General features: G+C 40.3%; 1 protein-coding gene across 4 annotated transcripts in view; it reads left to right on the top strand.

Moving 5' to 3' along the window:
- sec24a (SEC24 homolog A, COPII coat complex component) overlaps positions 1–13,457 on the top strand; it is a 68,822-nt gene that overhangs the window by 16,429 nt on the left and 38,936 nt on the right. The gene's annotated exons all lie outside the window — the stretch shown is intronic.

The raw sequence follows: 13,457 nt of genomic DNA, 5'->3' as shown, positions 1-13,457 counted from the left end.
AAAAGTTGATTCCAAAATGAAGAAAAATGACATGGCAAAAGCCTTCGGAATCGCGCCCCCATCTTCATGTAATGTCTCGTCTTCATACCAGGATTTTTTATTTTTTTTAAAACAAAAGTTACAGCTAAGGTTTTGCTTTCATTATTTGTTCATACCTGTTTCTATAAATCAAAAAAAAGTTACATCTGATGTCATCTCATTTTCAAATAAAATGTTTTTTGCAGTTTTTATGAAGGTTTTCAAGGAAAATGCAGGTAGTTATTAATGTATAGAGAAGGCAGGTATAGTCTCAAGACTTAATTCAAAATAGGATCTGTTACTTCAGTACTCCAGCACATGAAACATGAGCCACGACACAGGGGCAATCATCCTACTTTAGCTCCCATCTTCAGATTAGAAGAACACTAGCAGCTCAAAATCATTGCTGTGGCAGATGCGGTCTAGAAAAGAAAGATTGGGAGAGTGCAAGGAAGAGCAGGTCAAAGCCCTGTTAAATACTATATTGTAAACCTTGTACGACAAGCACATTATGTGGTAAGCTTAATCCTGCAGAGGACAACCAATTACTTTGTCCTTGGTGTACTGTTTACCAGACACAGCAGAGAAGCGGTGGAGCTGTCCTTGTGGCACTGCCATTAGAGATGGTGAATTGGCAGTGACCCCAGTCACAACAGTATATGTATTCTCCGCATATTCGCTATGACAAAATTTCTGTCGTGACTAAATATATGGTCCCATGAGTTTTGTTACAGTGGGATTCCACCTGTATTCAGTTCCATTCACTCTTAAACCAGAGATCCCACACTATTGTTTAGTGAGAAGACTTCATTAAAGCAAGTGGAAAATAACTTACAAATTAGATTTTTCTTTTACAAAAATGCTTTAAAGTCCCTGCTTTAAGAGCCACTGTCTCCTACAATTAGACTCCATGTTATGTGTCTGGTGGTCTGACACAATGCCTAAAATAATGAATTGTAAGCCACCTGTACAGTATTGAATTATTGCTGTATCTGTAAAAGGAGAAAAAAAATCTGAATTTTGTGAACCCTGACTTGGACCATATGATGATCCCATAAGCGACATAGGAGCAGGAGTTTATAAGTGCTGACAGGCATTTTATTCTAAATGTTGCGTTAACTGTACCCTGCTGGTACCTAGAGTACACCTCCAAAATAATGTAACAAGCCTGGCTTCAACCTGCCTGCCTTGTGCCTTTTCTCTTACTTCGCTAGCTATTCTCACCCTGTTACAGACTTGTGATCCCTGTTAGGGCAGTGAGCCACAAAAACGGTCACGAAAAGGAGCTTAAACCTTTAAGAGCCAAATGTTTTTTCATTTGCATTGTCACTGCAAGTCCACGGAGTGCTTATGTATAATAATGATAATAACGTATATACACAAAAAAAGCATGTGAAAACATACTTGTAACATTAAGAATAGTTAACCAAAGTTTTAAAATATTTGAATATTTTTTAATCGGAATGTTCAAACCTTTTTTTTTTTTTTTTGGTTAATTTTACATCCCCAGTATATAACAACACAGTTGTCACAGTCCTAATCTGAATATGATGCATGTATGAATATGTATGTGAATATAGATGTTTGAAAGTTCAAAGTTAAATTGAGATTTAAATGTCTACTATCAGGATTGCCTTTCATTTCATCCTATGTAATATAGGATTCACCATCTGGCATTCACACAACTTCCAGGAAAAACATATTTGTATGTTTGATATGCTTTTCTTGTTTTCAGTAAAACAAGATTGTCTTAAAGGAGAACAATCTTTTCTATTTCACATTCAGGTAGTTCTGTTGGGTGTCCATTTTAGTTGGAAGAAACTGATTGCTACATTGCTTTCTAATATCTAATCTCCTTTTAATATGATGCTTTAATGCTGGTGTATTTTATGTACTTTGGATTTTAAATTCTTCACTGAAAATGTTTTAAGATTGACCTAATTAAGAAGAAAGTCGGGACGAGTGTCTGTCTCTTTGGCCTTACAGTCAGACTGTGTAAATGTTGTAGAAGAAGCCGTAAGCTGCTTGTGATTGGTTAAGTGTGAGATACACTGACTTTTTTTTTTGTGCTGTGCCTAAAGCTAGAAACATGATGGTACTGACACTTTTTTTTTTTTTTTTTATTTAACCCACACACAAGTCTCAGACGTTTTTTCACAAATCCACTAGTACAATGTATTAAATATTTATCATTTTTTAGCAGGTGCCTTTTATCCAGTGAGATTCTGAGAAGATGGTTATTAGTAACTTTGTTAAACTAAAACAGTTGAATTTGAAGTTCAAAGGTTGCAAGTGCATGAAGAGTAGCAGTCTTGCATAATTCTTTTTTTGGAGGGAGAAGAATTCAGAGAAGACCACCAGGCCCCTGCCCTATTCACTTTAAGTGTGTCTCTTAAGCCTGAGTATCTCACATCCAGTAGCTTTTGTGAAGATTAATGGCATAATAATGGACCACCTTATTTATCTTGACATGTACATGAACTAAATTTGTTATTACCATTGTGAGCTGGAGGGCTGATCGCACCCCAAATAGAGACAGACGCCCCTGGGAAAACCACAAACCCTGAAACACTGACTACACATTGCTCCTTATCCTTGCACTATAACGCGTAATACAAGCCTCGCGGTACTCCGCTGACTTATAAGCCTTGCGCAGCGCCTGTCAGTTTGGGAATTGATTGTTTGCTTTTATCTCTCTCTGCTCCTAGCGGAACTGTTATATCTGACTTGTCATGGAGCACGTTTAAGCTCATGTGTTTGCGGTGTCTGAATAAAAATCCTTCTTTTTTTCTACGACCTTCTGTGTCTCTGTGCAAATCTGTGACCCAAGCGTGACAAGTGGTACCAGAAGTGGTTGCACAGATGGATGCCGCCGAAGACTTATTTCAGAAGTCTAAAACATTTGCACTTAAAGACTGGAAACTAAACATGGATGACCCAATCCGTGCGCAAATTCAAGATTTGATACATAAAGTGCACTGTTGGTTTGAAGGAGACGTAATGGAAACAGTTGTCGTGAATATATTACTGGCCGGCATACCTGAAGTTCTTCGAGATGAATTTCTACGCCATGATATTAAATCATTAACGATTATGTCCAGACGATTAGAGGGTTCACAGTCCACTTGGAGAAAGAGCGGTGGATTTCGTGCTGCTTCGCAACCTGTGAACGAACGTCCAGGACATTCGTCGCTTCGATCGACAAGCTGCAGGACCTGAAAATCTAATGGGGTCAGGTAGGACCCGGAAATCCAGTCGTAGATGGGACGCCTGTTTCTGGGGAGACAGCGGCAACAGCGGTCGACAAGACCGTGGAGGCTACAGAGCACGCCGACGTGGACGTCAGAGGATATTTCGGAAACGGAGCCGACCGTAGATGTTTCCGATGTGATCAGCTCGGCCATTTGGCAAGAGATTGTCGCTTGTCTCCAGCTCATTCAATGGGATTGGACTGGCGAGATTTGTTGCTCAACTATTACATGTCCGGATGGAAAAGATGGCTTGTTGATCCCGGTGAAATTGGGACACAGAGAAATCTCAGCATTGTTAGATTCGGGAAGTGACCTTTGTATTGTGAGACGAGACTGTCTTAATGAACAATGCCTTAGAGACTGTGAGACTGTAAAAATACGCTGTGTACATGGTGATGTTAAAGATTATCAGACTTTACTTCTTCCTTTAACTTATAGGGGCCACTTTAAGGTTTGGTCTGCCGTTTCGACTCGTGCCCTTGGCCATTACTCATAGGACGGAGAAATGCCCTTTTTCCGAAACTGATTAATAAATGTAAGGGACCAGTAGTCCAGTCCACTAATGAACTTGGTGGGGGAGAAGAAGAAGAAATCCAAGACGAAGAACTGGTAGCGGCCGGGAAAATCTAGAGCCCAACTTAGATATTGAACCCGATCTCTCCAGCGAGACGGAGGAGGTCACCCCCGACAATCTTCCAGAATGGGCTGCTCCTTCTACATCTTCCCAGATTGCAAACGCCCGAACACAAACCGAGTGTTAACGAACAATCAGATTTTGTGCGTTTGCAGCATACTGATAGCTCATTAGAATATGCATTTAAACAGGCTCGCCCTGCTATGACTCTTAGTACCAAGAGCGTAATTCCGGGGTGTGAAAACCCCACACTTTATAGAAAAGGACGGTTGCCTTTTCAGAGTGATCTCAGATCATTTGAAGGGGGAATTTATTGAACAACTGGTGGTACCTGAAGCACATAGGGAAACTGTTTTGCATCTGGCACATTCACACATCTTGGGGGGGCACCTCGGTGCCGACAAAACTAGAGACCGGTTATCAAAACGATTTTATTGGCTTAATATGGGAAAAGATGTTGAACGATTTTGTACTTCATGTCCAGACTGCCAGATCGTCTCTGCTTATAAGCCTCCTCGGCTCCCCTTTGTCCTATGCCCATATTGGAAGTTCCCTTTCAGCGTGTGGGATTAGATATTGTGGGACCATTACCTAAGACTAAGGATGGGTACCAATATTTGCTGGTGTTGGTTGATTATGCGACACAATATCCAGAAATGATCGCTGAAAAGGCCAACTCTTCGCTGTAGCAAAGCACTATGTGAAACTTTTACTCGTATTGGTATCCCTAGAGAAATCTTAACTGATCAGGGCACACCTTTCACTTCTCGTGATGAAACAATTGTGTGACAGCTTTGCTATTAAGAAATTGAGTACTACTGTTTACCATCCTCAAACGAATGGTTTAACCGGCGATTTAACAAAACATTGAAACAGATGATCAGGCGAGTTGCTCATAATGATCCCACAACATGGAACACTGTCCTACCGTTTGTTTTGTATGCGCGCGAGAATCACCACAGGCGTCCACTGGCTTGAGTCCCTTCGAGTTGTTATTCGGCAGGCCGCGAGGCATCCTGGATGTGGTACGTGAGGAATGGATAGGAAACGAGAGAGCAGCTAAGGGTCCAAGCTTTGCAGATCGACTAATTTCGTTGCAAGACAGAATTTCTATGCTTTCCTCTATTGCTGTGGAACACCAACAACGAGAACAGGAAACTCAGAAGCGTCTTTACGATAGGCAGCAAGCTCCGTGAGTTCAAACCTGGCGATCGTGTTTTGGTACTGGTTCCCTCGGATCCACACAAATTCTTAGCTAAATGGCAGGGCCCGCCATTATTGAGGAGCGTATGAGTCCAGTAAATTACAAGGTTAGAATACCGGCGGCGCAAACCATTCCAGATTTTACACATTAACCTCTTGAAGGAATGGCACGACCGACAAGAGGTTAACACTTCCTTGGCTGCTGTTTCTCAGTCCGATGTTACCATTGGTAACGATCTTACTGACACGCAAAAGACAGAACTGTTATCTTTGATAGAACGGAACACTGATGTCTTTTCAGATTTACCAGGCAAGACTAACATTACAAAACATAAAATTACCACTGCACCTGATGTTCGCAGACAGATGCGCCGTTCGGATACCGAAGCGCGAAATATTGTGCAAGAGGTAAAAAGATGCTGACACTGGGTGTAATTCGTGAAAGTAAAGTGACTGGTGCAGCCCAGTCGTATTAGTCCCAAAGCAAGACGGTTCGGTTCGGTTCTGTATCGATTTCAGACGCTTGAATAAGGTCTCTAAATTCGATGCTTATCCCATGCCCCGTGTCGATGAACTGTTGGAAAAACTGGGTCAGGCGAGCTATATCTCCACGCTAGATCTCACGAAAGGCTATTGGCAGGTGCCTTTAGAGGCTAGCAGTTGTGAGAAAACGGCATTTGCGACTCCTGACGGACTCTATGAATTTACAAGACTCCCGTTTGGTCTTCACGGGCACCTCTAACTTTTCAGCGTATGATGGATCAGATCCTACGTCCTCACTCTGAATATGCTGGGGCATACCTTGACGATGTCGTGATTTTTAGCAATGATTGGAAAACACACTTAGAGCGGCTTCAAGCCGTTCTTGAAAGCTTGAGACAGGCTGGCCTTACTGCTAACCCTAAGAAATGTAAACTAGGCATGTCCGAGACTCATTACTTAGGCTATTCTATGGGCAAGGGTTTACTTAGGCCACAATTAAGGAAAATAGAAGAAATGCTTGTTTACCCGAGACCTGAGACACAGAAACAAGTACGCCTTTCTGGGACTCGCTGGTTACTACAGAAAATTCATTCCAAATTTTGCACATAGAGCTGCTCCTCTTACAGAACTTACTAGAGGCAGAAAAACCGACCTGTCCTGTGGACAGAAAATTGCGAACGTTCTTTCAACGATTTAAAAAAAGCATTGTCTTCTTACCCGGTTCTAAGGAACCCGGATTTCACAAAAGATTTTATCTTGCAAACAGACGCAAGTGCATTTGGTGTGGGCAGTCCTGTCACAAATTTTTGATGGAGAAGAACATCCAATCACATATTTGAGTAGGAAATTACTTCCTAGGGAACGCAATTATTCTACAATTGAGAAAGAATGCTTGGCAATTAAGTGGGCTGTGGAAGCGCTTCGCTATTACTTGTGGGGACGAAACTTCACTTTGGTAACTGATCATGCTCCACTCCAGTGGTTGTACCGACAGAAAGATACAAACTCTCGTCTAATGAGATGGTTTCTGGGTTTACAACCTTACAGTTTCACAGTAAAGCACCGACCAGGTTCTGAACACGCCAACGCTGATGTATTATCACGACTAAATGAACCTAGTACAGAGAGTCGCTTGATTCACAGGAATGTGAATAAAGCTGAGGGGGAGGGTGTGAGCTGGAGGGCTGATCGCACCCCAAATAGAGACAGACGCCCCTGGGAAAACCACAAACCCTGAAACACTGACTACACATTGCTCCTTATCCTTGCACTATAACGCGTAATACAAGCCTCGCGTACTCGCCGACTTATAAGCCTTGCGCAGCGCCTGTCAGTTTGGGAATTGATTGTTTGCTTTTATCTCTCTCTGCTCCTAGCGGAACTGTTATATCTGACTTGTCATGGAGCACGTTTAAGCTCATGTGTTTGCGGTGTCTGAATAAAAATCCTTCTTTTTTTCTACGACCTTCTGTGTCTCTGTGCAAATCTGTGACCCAAGCGTGACACCATTTTCTGTTCAATAGCCAAACTATAAATAGTGCTTAAGTTTGGTGCAAAAATGAAAATTCAAAACAACTTATTAGTGTTGCATAAACTGGTGAATACCAAGATTATTCAAGATATTCACAAATTCTTTAAAGGTGATTTTTTAACAATTTTTTCTAATCGGGTGTGTCAAAAAATCGCTTTGTGAGATTTGGCTGGATAACAGCCCTTATTGAAGGTTCATATTTAATGGACAATTCAAATGTTCTACATCTGTCACTTTTTTTCCCTTTTTATTCCCTTTAGTTGGAGTCGTTTTAATATAAAATGGTATATTATGTGTATAATCTAATATAGCGAAGGCGATATTCCAGCCAGTCGTGTTTTGACAGCAGAGAGATGTAGCAGCCTTTCGTGAATATTTGTCTATTGCAGCAGCCTGCAAGATTTAGAAAGCAGAATAGTGTAGCGAAACAGATACACACAGGCTGTTATTCAGGTCAGCAGTGTTATGATGATAGGTTGAGCTGTTATACTTGCATTGCAGGTATATACTGCTGTTTGGCTGGTCCAAAAACTAACATTCCAGGTATTAAATGGATTTTAATAAAAAATGTGCACTCTCTGTGAGCAATATAGTAATTTAGTAAAAGTACAGATCACAACCCATTGAAGGTTCTGAGGTAAAATTATGTTCCTAATCAGTAATACAATACAAATACTAATGGGGTAGCACCCAGGGAAAGGTGGGAGGAGCAGCTCCGGAAAGTTTTCAGAAGTGAGGCCTGATCTGAATTCCACTGAAAACAGTAGGAAGAAGACATTCTTGCAACATTAAAGACTCAAATTATCAGGATGGTTTTTTCCTAAAGAGAAGAAAATGATATCGGTAGAAGACCTAACAGGTTGATACTTTGGAAGAAGCAATTAGGGGAGATTATTATATCTAAAAGGCAGTGCACTTAATAGCTTATTTTTAACTACAAGAACTTGTCCTTTTTAAATCTTTATTAATACAAAAATCTTTTTCCATTATTCCCTTGTTTTAAGTTTGCAAGTGAAAGTAATATATGGAAGTCATCATTTCTTATGCTTTTACATTAACAAGACATTGAAAATTCCTAGGGTGACCCAACACAATATTCTTTCCACGCAGATATCCTCTTTGGAGGAAGTGACTGGACGTGAACGCTGGCGTTTCTGTCTGCTGCTGCTTGCCTGTGCTCTGTTTGTGTACTTTTTTCATAGTTGTTTTTTACTCATTTTTTTTGCCTTTTGCATTGGATCTTCCTTCGCCTTTGCATTGGATTAAAAACTGATAACATGCATTTGCATCCCTTGCCTCCTTCGGCCTTAACATGAGCCCTCGTAGAACTGTTCTTTGCTGTCTGCAACCTGTGTGGGTAAGTGGAAACTTTCTCACTGATTCTCTGCTCAAGTTACTAACTTTGATGGATAGGTGGTTGAAACTGACCCTTGTCAATTGCTGAGTACTTGCAGAAATCCCAGTGGTGACGGCCTAGTGGCTAACGTGTTATTTTAATTAGGCTGAGTAGGTACACAAGGGGTGCATTGCTTTGCTTCCAATCTGGAATTTGTTTGGGTGACTTCTGGAAATCTACTATGATAAAACTCAATTGGTTGTCATGGATTATTATTTCTACTTTGCTATATAATACAGTCACATCTTCAAAACTAAAATATTCACCAGATGAATTGTATCGAATTTGAACAAACTATAAACTGCCTGCTGATCTCCTAAAGCACTGCGGCATTCTCAGACGACCAAAGTACGTTCACCTGGGCTCTCGTCGTCGTTTTTGCCTCAGCAGGAGTAGCAGCGGGTCTATCGCTTAACTTTGGTCTGAAGGACGAACTTGTCCACATACTTTTGTGCGATGTGCTAATCCTAATGTGTTGATTCCTTTGGTAAAATCACCAGAATATAATTCCATAGACGCTTTGAGGTTTTTGGATTATTTAATATTCGATCTATCTCTAACAAAGCTCTGCTGATTATTGATGTTATCATAGACACTAAGATGGGTTGTTTGTCTTACGGAGACTTGGCAGCAACCGGGGGATTATTTCCACCTAAATCGAGCACTCCCTCTAGAGTTTGTCTGCATCTCCAAATCCTGTTTTTCAGGGACGGGAGGCGGTCTTGCAATAATACACCGTAAAGACTTAAAATTATCACCGATACCTCTTCCAGCGTATCCATCCTTTGAACTGTTAGCTGGCAAACTCTGCGGACCTTCACCTATTATAATTGCTGTTTTATATAGACCTCCTAAACTATCAAGTGTTTTTATTGCTGAACTTTTTACTGTTTTAACAACTTTGTGTGCAGTGTCTATTAATGTCATCCTCATGGGTGATTTTTAACATGTATGTTAACGTGCCAACTGATGCACTGACAAATGATTTTAATGAAATCCTTGACTGTTTTAATTTAATTCAGTACTTAACTCAACTTTTCGACTCCTAACAAGGGTCATATTTTAGACTTAGTTTGCTGCTCTGGTATCGCACCTCACAAACTTAGAATTAGTAGACCATTACAATGCTGCTCTGTCCTCTGCTTTTAATACACAAGCTCCCTTAAAAACACGAAGTGTTTCATTTATTCGCAGTGCTCCCTGGTTTACATCTGAACTCTGTCAGCTCAAAGCCACGGGCAGACAGTTGGAGCGCCTGAAATCGCATGTTAAAATACAAAAATGCTCTCTCTACTGGCAAACTGTATACTATTCTAACATTATCAATACAGGAGGGCAAAATACTAGAGCTCTTTTTTTCCTACAATGAAAAGGTGAATTACACCACCAGAAAGTGTTGCTCACTATAACTTCCCTGTTAAATAGTGCTGCACTTTTTTGGATTTCTTCAACTCAAAAATTGAAAACATCCACCAGCAACTTGCTTCCTCTATTTCTGCAGAAAATGACACTCTCCACTATCACCCATATTCCCCTACCAACCACCCTATTCTCAGATTTCAGTTTACCAGTTAAAAATAATATCTCTGAGCTTATAACAAAATCTAATTCTTCCACATGCCAATTAGATCCAATACCTACAAGCTTTAAGTCTTGTCTGTCACATATTTTCCCCCATGATAATTACTATAGTTAACTCTTCCCTTACTACAGGCACGGTCCCCCTCTCACTAAAAACAGCCTCAATTATTCCAATTCTGAGAAAACCTTGTTTAGACACAAATATCCTTAATTTATCTGCCTATTTCAAATGTTCCATTTATATCTAAAGTTCTCGAATAGATAGTTGCCTCCCAACTCCCAGTGCCATCTTTCAAAAAATAACTTTTTTTTGAACAGTTTCAATCTGGGTTTTGCCTTAAACACAGCACAGGAACTCCCCTGGTCAAAATCACAAATGATCTTCTCCGGGCAGCTGACATGGGACTTCTATCAATTCTTGTGCTTCTTCACCTCGGCTCTGCATTTGACACCATATCCTATTAGATACTTTTGAAACGTCTAGCTAGCTTTGGAGTCTGTGGCCTTGTCCTCCAGTGGTTTTCCTCCTACCTCACTGATTGGAAGCAATTTGTTCAAATAAAGGGCTATAAATCTGAGAATGCAGTTACTTGGGGAGTTCCGCAGGGTTCTGCTTTGGGGCCACTTCTTTTTCTTATTTATATATTCCCAAGAGGTAATATCTTCCGGCACCATGGTATTAAGTTTCATTGTTACACTGATGACGACACACAGCTACATCTATCCACTAAATCCACTTTTGTTTTCTGTCCAGATGCTCTTATGGCAGGTCTTCAAGACATAAAGACACAGATGACTCACAATTTTCTCTACCTAAACAGCAATAAAACGGAGGTGCTCCTCATTGGCTTTAAATCTACACTTGCTAAGGTTAACCATTCTTCTATTTTAATTAACAATATTAACACAAACTCTTCCCAAGTTAAGAGCCTCAACGTTATTCTTGACAGTACTCTTTTTCTTCCCATATAAGTAACATTTCTCGAACTGCCGCCTTTCATCTCCAAAACATTTCTAGACTTTGTCCTGTTCTTACGCAACACTACTGAAGTATTGGTTAATGCCCTAGTCACTTCACATTTAGATTACTGTAATGCTATTCTGTCTGGCATCCCGCAAAAACATATCCATCGCTTACAACTTCTTCAAAATTCTGCTGCCAGGATAATAACCTGTTTAAAATCCACTGAACATATGATACCCATTCTCTCTCAACTTCACTGGCTCCCTGTTAACTACAGAATATAATATAAAATACTCCTGTGAACATATAAAGCTCCCCCCTACCTCGTAGATCTCCGACAGACTTGCACTCCTGCTCACTCACTCAGATCCTCATCTGCAGCTCTACTTTCTGTACCACACTTCAAACTCAGTTCTATGTGAGCTTGAACATCCTCTCATAGTGCTCCTCAATTCTGGAATTTTCTTCCCTCTCATATACATCCGATCGATTCAATAACACAGTTTAAAACTGCCCTCAAAACTTATCTTTTCAAACTGGCATACCAATTGTGAATTCTACACTGTTACTGCCAGTTATCTTTGTTTGTTTGCTAATTATTGCTTTGTGATTTATCATTCTCTTGTTTTTATTTTATTAATGTTTAATTTTATTGTAAGGTGACCTTGAGTGCTAGTAAAGGTGCCTATTAAATAAAATGTATTATTATTATAAATCAAATTGTATTTGTCACAAACAGTTGCACACAGTGACTGTTAGAAGCATCAGAAGACTATATAAAAAGACAATATACACTCTCCCACCACTATATTAGGTTCAACTGCTTGTTAACACGAATATCTTATCAGCTAATCACATGGCAGCAACTCGATACATTTTGGCATGTAGACATTGTCTGTACATCAGAATGAGGATGAAAGGGATTTAAGTGACTTTAAATATAGCATGGTTGTTGGTGCCAGATGGGCTAGTCTGTGTATTTCAGAAAGTGCTAATTTTTTAGATTTCCATGCACAACCATCTCTAGGTTTTCAGTGAATGGACTGAAAATGGGAAAATATCCAGTGAGTGGCAATTCTCTGGGCAAAAATGCTTTGATTCCAAAGGTCGGAGGAAAGTTGCCAGACTGGTTAAAGCTGATATAAAGGCATCAGAAAACAAAACTTCTCGATAAAACTGAGGAATACAGAACAGCATCTCTGAACACATGTTGAACCTTGAAACAGATGGGCTACAGCAGCAGGAGACCACACCAGGTGCCATTCCCGTCAGCTAAGAACAGGCAACTGAGACTACACTTTGCACTGGCTCTCCAAAATTGGACAATAGTAGAAGTGCTAATATCCACTACAATCTGTTTTCTTTGGTTTTTCTGTGGTGGCGATCTGTGCCTCCACCTACTAATCTAGGCACCAGCAGCCCCCTGAGGTGATGGAAAGAAGGTGGGTGTCTCAGCTGTCCACGAGACCAACTCCATCAAATCCCATCATGTGAATCATGAAATTTTACAAGGATTGATTTAGAAATAGTTGTTGGGTAGAATGCCCAGTGGGGCCTGGGAAGACTGTTGGCCTTGAAACAGATTGTATTTTTTTTTTTTTTTTTGCTCCAGCCTAACTGGAGTTTTTTGCTTTTTCTGTCCTGGCCATCTGACCATACCTTTTTGTAGTCTTATTTATTCTTTATTCTTGCCTATTTTTATTTGTTTTCTCTTGTAACTTTTTTTTGTCATCTTGTAAAGCCATTATGGCTACATTGCTGTATGAAAATGTGCTATATAAATGTTCTTGTTGAGGAAAATGTTGCTTGGTCTGATGAGTCTTGATTTCTGTTGTGACATTTAGATGGTAGGGTCAGAAATATGACATCAGCAACATGAAAGCATGGATCATTCCTGCCGTGTATATCATTGGTTCAGGCTGGATGTGGTGATGTAATAATATGAGCAATATTTTCATGGCACACTTTTGGGCTCCTTTGTACCACCTGAGCGTTGTTGAAATGCTACAGCCTACCTGATTATTATTGTTCACCATGACCATCCGTTTATGACCGCAGTGTACCCTCCTTCTGATGGCTACTTCCGGTAGGTTAACGTGCCATGTCACAAAGCTCAGAACTTCTCAAACTGTTTTCCTGAAAATGACAATGAGTTCACTGTAATCAGTTGACCTTCACAGTCACCAGATTTTAATCTAATAGAGCACCTTTGGGATGTGGTGGAATGAAAAACTTGCATCATTAATGTGCAGCCAACAAATCTGCAGCAACCTTGTGATGCTATCATGTAATTATGGATCAAAATCTCTTGAAATGTTTCCAGCACTTTGTTGAATCTATGCCACAATTATGGCAGCTCTGAAGACAAAAGGGGGTCCAACCCAGTATTGGCAAGG

The sequence above is a fragment of the Polypterus senegalus genome, chromosome 13 (assembly GCF_016835505.1).
Source record: "Polypterus senegalus isolate Bchr_013 chromosome 13, ASM1683550v1, whole genome shotgun sequence".
Lineage (NCBI taxonomy): Eukaryota > Metazoa > Chordata > Cladistia > Polypteriformes > Polypteridae > Polypterus > Polypterus senegalus.
The sequence above is the reverse complement of the archived record's forward strand: the minus strand, read 5'-3'. Positions and strand labels throughout refer to the sequence as shown.